Here is a 6,881-nt window from a genome sequence, read left to right on the forward strand (position 1 = left end):
ATAGTTTAATATCCAAGATAAATATTTTCCTTGAATATTAATTCTAGAAACCTCTTTGTTTCTAAAATTCTCCTTTATGTTTTAAATTGATTCCTTCTTGAATCAAAATATTACAAACAATGACTTTAGACACCAAACATGTCTAGATTTGTCCGTTTTATACACATATAGCCAATGTGATTTAGAATGTGAAATTCTAAATCACTTATTTGATATGATAACCAAATTAATAAATTATTGTCAACAAAATAAATTGATTAATTTTGGAGCATCACCCCCACATTTCTCACATAGTGACAATAAAATATCACTTTAAAATAGCAATCTCTTCATTTCTATTAAGTCCTTTATCCTCCAAGATAAATCTAGACCTATGATTCTCAAAGTTCATCATGAGTCCTCTATGCCACATGATAAACTCTCAAGATAAAACCTCAATGTTTATCTTGATTTATTTACTTGCTAAAACAAGAAACATTTATTTGAAAGTAACTTTCACTTGGTTGCTTTCTTTTATATATTTCACAAAATAAAATGTGAACACAAATGTAATGTGAGAATTTCTCAAACAAATAATCACAAAATTTCAATTTTAGTTGTCTAAATAATCTCAAAATCACTTAAACAACTTTTGTGTATTTCTTAAGAGTCTCTTTGAGATTCTTTTGAAAACATCAATTTGACATCCATTGATTTTCTCATAAAAATCAAAATGAAAATGTCAATTTTTTAAACACTTTAAATCAAAGAAAATAAACTCTCATTGATTTATTTAAACACTTTGATTTCTTATGTTTTTGTTTAAAATTATCTTCTCATTGAGATTAATTTAAACATATCACCATCTTTAACCAAAATGAATAAAGTTCTCTTTTATTCACCATTGGTGTAAAGATTCAAAATTGCTTCTCCAATTTTGAAATGTCTCCTCGTTGAATATTTAAGAATTATTGTCACTAAATAATTCTTAAATATATTTCATTTGACCACACTCTAGACTATAAGTCTATTGAGTCAATTTGTCATCCCACAATTTTTTTTTTTGAATCCACATTGATCCATTTTTCTTGCAATGGCAAGACACAACCATTAAAAGATGTAACCCCCTTAGGTTCATCTTTTCTTATCTCATAAAATGAGATGGTCAACACTTAAATGAGAAATTTAATTTCTCAAATAATTCTCTTTATTTACCAAATAAATGGTAACTCGTCACATTTCAATAATATATGATAAACATATTTACATTATTATCACCTTAATAATCATATTATATGACATATCATAATAATCATGCTAATTCTCATGTATAAATCAATATACATTTATATATTAACATAATTATGTCTCAAAGAAATTTCACACAATTTGTCAATATATATCCATCATATTAGCATGAATTGTTAATCTCATAATAATATTGTATATTACAAATATCATACAATAATTCACATATCCACATATTGATATATTCTATTGATTCACAAAATCAATATATAGGCATGTCATATAAAACTCATAAAATTCTCATCTTAATAATTTATCATTATCTCATAATAAGACAATTATATAACATACTAGCATATTACCCAATAATCTACTAGATTGTTTACACATTAATCACATATAACAAAAACTCAAGGTATTATAGTATCTTCTAATCTAACCACTAAAAAACAAAGAAGATTAGAAAACAATGAACCTCATTTATAAAATTTTCTTCTTCTCATTTCTATCACTATATGAAAACCATTAGATCTTCTAAGAAAACAAAAGAAGAACATTACCTTATCTTACCATCTTTTTAAAGTTGGATCCTCACAAGATCTCTATGGTTTCTCCTTCCATTGAAAAGGAAAATAAGCTTTTGATTGTTAGAGAATATATTTTTATACTCAATGGAAACATGGAAAAAACCAAAATACAACTCTATGCAAAAAATACAATAGACAAGGTAATTGATTAAATAAACATTACAACTCAAAATTCTTAAAATACAAGTAAATATAAAGAGGTAGAAGAAGAAGATTACAAACTCAAAACAATAATAATACAAGTAAATAAGATCAACAAGATCAAAAGAATGAAAATAAAAATCAATAAAATGAACAAACTCTCACACGACCAAAGTGTAGAGTAGTGGGGATCGCCAACTTGAACAAGGTTCAAAACCTTTGTCCAAAAGATTATTTCCCCCTATTCTCTAAGCACTAAGGGATCTCTCTAGGAAATAGCTCTCTGGACTTATCAAGCCTCAAGGTGTTTCTGGCCAAGTGCTCTAATGGATAGAAAAGTTGTGTCTTACAAGTGAGCAGTAGGCTCCTATTTATAGAGTTTTGAGACACCCTTTGAATTTCAAATTCCACCAACCCCCATGGTTGTTACCAATGATTAATTGGATGTTTATGGAATTAAAATAGAGATTTGGGAGTTACTTGGCTATTCGAAACATTCAAAATTGGATAAAACCAAAGTTGGAAAATGTTGTCAGCCGCTCAGGCCGCGGCCTGAAAAACACGAGCCGCGGCCCACGGTGTGTTTTTTGCCTATTTTTGCCTCTTGGGCCGCGGCCTAAAAAACATAGGCAGCGGCCCAAGTCGTTTTTCAGCAACCAATTTTCCAAATTTGCCAAAACGTTCCAAATTCATTCCCACTTGATTTTGTAACTTCCACACACATTATGGGAGTTAAAATCACATCTCTAACAGCCATATTTCACATATGGCTTTAAGAAATTCAAATCAAAATGTGTAATATCAAATCTACACATTATTGGGTAATATTTGGGAGTTACAACTTGTAACTCCAAAATATGTCACATTTGGGCACATACATGTGTCCAATTTTGTGACTCTCAATAATATGTTACAAGGTGTGACAAATCACATTATGTCACATTATTTAATCTAACATTATATTATTTAAAATAATATAACATTCCCCACTTAGATTAAATAATCACTTTTTGTAACACTTAATTAATCAACCAAAACATTATATTAAAATATAATACTATAGCAAGGCCTCATATTCGACTTTGTTGTTAGATGCTTCGAATCTGAATCTTAGGGCTGTATGGAATCGATGCCCTTCTGGGGAGATTAATATGATCCCTGCTCCTGGTCCGTTCTAGTTCAATGATTCATCTATGAATATTTTCCACAACTCTTGCACCGATTCCCTCAAAAGGTCATCTTGAAATCTGGTGCATTCAGCCACAAAATCTGCAAGGGCATGACGTTTGATTGAGGTCCATGGAATGTACAATACCTCGAACTGACTGAGTTCAACTGCCCATTTTAAAAGACGTCCCGACGTTTCAAGTTTTTACAATACCTGCCTTAAAGGTTGGTCGGTCATGACGTTGATTGAATGGGGCTGGAAATATGGCCGGAGCTTTCTAGAAGCAAATATCAGATAGAATGCCATCTTTTCTATCAGTGGATACCGTGATTCAGCTCCGAGAAGTCTCTTGCTTATATAATACACCAGTTTTTGAGCACGGTCTTCTTCTTGAACTAACACGGCGCTGACTGGATTTTCTGTCACAACCAAATAAAGGAACAAAGGTTCTCCAGACATAGGCTTAGACAATACTGGGGGCTCGTCCAAGTGTGTTTTTAGGTCGAGGAATGCCTGCTCGCCCTCCTCAGTCCATTCAAATTTCTTGTTTCCTCTGAGCAAGTTGTAGAATGGCAAGAACTTGTTAGTGGATTTTGAAATAAAACGGTTCAAGGCTGCCACCTTTCCCATTAGGCTTTGAACTTCTTTACGTGACCTAGGCGAGGGCATTTCTAACAATGATCTGATTTTATCAGGATTTGCCTCTATCCCCCTTGTATTGACTATGAATCCCAGAAATTTTCCCGATGCTACTCCGAAAGTACACTTCTGGGGATTCAGCCTCATATCATACATCCTTAAGATCTCAAAACATTCTTTCACATCAGATACATGGTTAATGGCAGTCTTGGATTTGACAAGCATATCATCGACATACACTTCCATATTCTTCCCAATTTGATCAACAAACATTTTGTTGACTAATCGCTGATAGGTAGCTCCGGCATTCTTCAGCCCGAAGGGCATGACTTTATAACAATATACATTAGTTGGGGTCATTAAGCTAGTATGTTCTTGGTTCGCAGGATTCATCGCGATCTAGTTATATCCAGAATACGCATCCATAAAGGACATGAGCTCGTGACCTGCCGTGGCATCTACCAACTGATCAATCCTTGGCAGTGGGAAGCAATCCTTAGGACAAGCTTTGTTCAGGTCAGAGAAATCGATGCAGGTCCTCCATTTTCCATTTGGCTTTGGGACTAGCACGGGATTGGCAACCCAGATCGAGTATTTTGCTTCACTAATAAACCAACATTTTAACAGTCAAGCTACTTCCTCCTCCAGTGCTTCAGCTAGGACTATTCCCAAACGCCTCTGTTTTTGGGATTTTGCAGGCACGTTCTGGTCCAAGTTAAGAGTGTGCATGATTACACTCGGGCTTATTCCCACCATGTCTTCATGTGACCAAGTGAAAACATCTAGATTCCCTTGTAAGAAATTAATCATCTCCTTCTTCCTTTCCTTATCAATATTTTTCCCAATCTTAACACCTCTTGAAGCTTCTTTGGGATCTATGTTTACTTCCTCAAGCTCCTCAATAGCTTGGAGCTCTGACCTATCCTCGCCCATTTGTGGGTCAATGTCATCATGTGGGGCGACGTCACTATCCTTTGGTTCATGAGGTTCTTCCATCCCGCAAGTAATTTCCACTTCCAGGGGCTCCTCACCTCCATCACTTATGGCCATAGCTTGCTGCCCGGTTTTCCCTTCAGAGAAATGCTATAGCATTCCCTGGCAGCGAGTTGATTGCCTCTGATGGTGCATAATCCCGCAGCTGAGGGGAATTTGATTGCTAGGTGGCGGATAGAAGTTATGGCCTAAAACCCTATCAACGCAGCCCGACCCAAGATTGCATTGTATGCGGTTGGACAAGCAACTTGGAGACAGTTCATGAACCTTCTCCCAATGTCACCACTAATTCAATCGTTTGGATGGCAGCCGACCCTTCACAAGAAAACCCATATAGAATCATTGAGGTCACCTTCAGCTCGGTTATAGATAATCCTATATTTATAGATAATCTACTAGTGTCCTCTGTACTCTCTGATTGGAGAGCTAAACGGTTATGACCAAGGGATTGTTATGTGGGAACTGGACGTGACTAGCATCCTCTTCTGTAAATATGATTGGTTTTTTTTCCAATCGTTGTTGTTTCGATAGCCGCTGCTCTGGGACGAACTCCACTCCGTTATGGGATTTCAGTTCGTTAATGTACCTCTTCTGGGCCCCTCTGCTCGTGACCGCCAGAAGAGGTCCGCCCAAAATGGTGGCTATTTCTCCACCTATTACTGGAGGGGGATCGACCTGATTTGCTTGAGCTCCGGTTTGCCCTACTGGAGCCTCGGGAACTGATTGAGTGATTTGGCCAGCGGGATGATTAGGGACCACTCGATTTCGTACGTACTGTGCTAAAGGTCTCGTCCTGATAAGAGTCTCGATCTCATCCTTCAGCTGTCTATAGTCATCAATGTTATGACCAATATCATTGTGGAATCTGCAGAACTTCGAGGGATCTCTCTTCGCTCTTTGGTTTTTTAAAGGTTCTGGCTTCTTCCATGGAATGTGAGTAGAATTGGCTAAGAAGATGCGCTCTCTAGTGTCCGTGAGGTCAGTATAAGTTGCATAAACATGTTTGAATTTTTCTCCAGACTTATTCTTCTTTGTTCCGCTCTGGTCGCCCTCACCATTTCCCTTCCTCTTGTTATTATCCCCTTGGTTATTCTGGATAACAGTTTGAGCCGTAGCTGCAACATCTGTTACTGCTCCAACGGGCTGGACAGGGATCTAGCTGGTTCCTATGATAGAAGCTCGTGCCTCTTCCAGGTTAACCCATCTTTGAGCTCATGCCAAGAACTCGTCCATATTATTAACTCCCTTTCTTTGTAATTCTTGCCACAGGTCGCCTCCAACAAGGATTCCCATTCTCATTGCCATGAGCTTGGAGCTGTCGTCGGCGTCTTTAGCTAGGCAGCGACATTGGCAAACCTACTTAGATATGCTTTTAATGGTTCTCCAGGTTGCTGCTTTACATTGGCTAATGAATCATCCTTGATTCGAGCTGTTTGGGAAGCCCTGAATGCTCTCTTAAAATCAGCAGAGAACTTCTTCCACAAGCTAATAGAATGCCTCTTATATTGTTTAAATCACTAACTGGCTGGCCTAATCAGAGTTGAGGGGAATAAGATGCACCTTAGATCGGGCCCGACGTTATGGGCCATCATCATGGTGTTAAACATCCCAAGGTGATCAGACGGATCCCCTTCTACGTCAAACTTTGACAAGTGTGGCATTCTGAAGCCCACCGAATATGTGGCAGCTGCAATATTTGGAGCGAAAAGCTTAATCTCATCCTCTGAGCCGCGATCGTCTTTATCTTTTTCAGATAGAAGCTTCTTCATTTGCTCCTCCATCTGAGCTAGCCTCTCGAGGGTTTGGTCCCTAGGTTGTTTTGGGGCTGTTCAATAGCTCCCATCCTATCATACATGTTTGTTTGGTTATTGTCCCTCCAAGCTCAAGCTTGGTTTTGTGGGGCATTCCCATTATCACGTACTATGGAAGGACCTCCCTTCTGATGAGTATAACTAACATCCTCATCCCGAGCTGGATTTCTTCTTTGTGATTTCAGATGATCGCACAAATCGGGATGTGAATCGTATCGCGGGCTTTGTGTCGAACTTAGATGATTTCTCAGATCTCCCCCAGACCTACCACTTTGAAAACTTTCAATCCAATAAATTCTGTTTACGAAGCTTATA

This window comes from Humulus lupulus, chromosome 7, assembly GCF_963169125.1.
Source record: "Humulus lupulus chromosome 7, drHumLupu1.1, whole genome shotgun sequence".
In the NCBI taxonomy this organism is placed as follows: domain Eukaryota; kingdom Viridiplantae; phylum Streptophyta; class Magnoliopsida; order Rosales; family Cannabaceae; genus Humulus; species Humulus lupulus.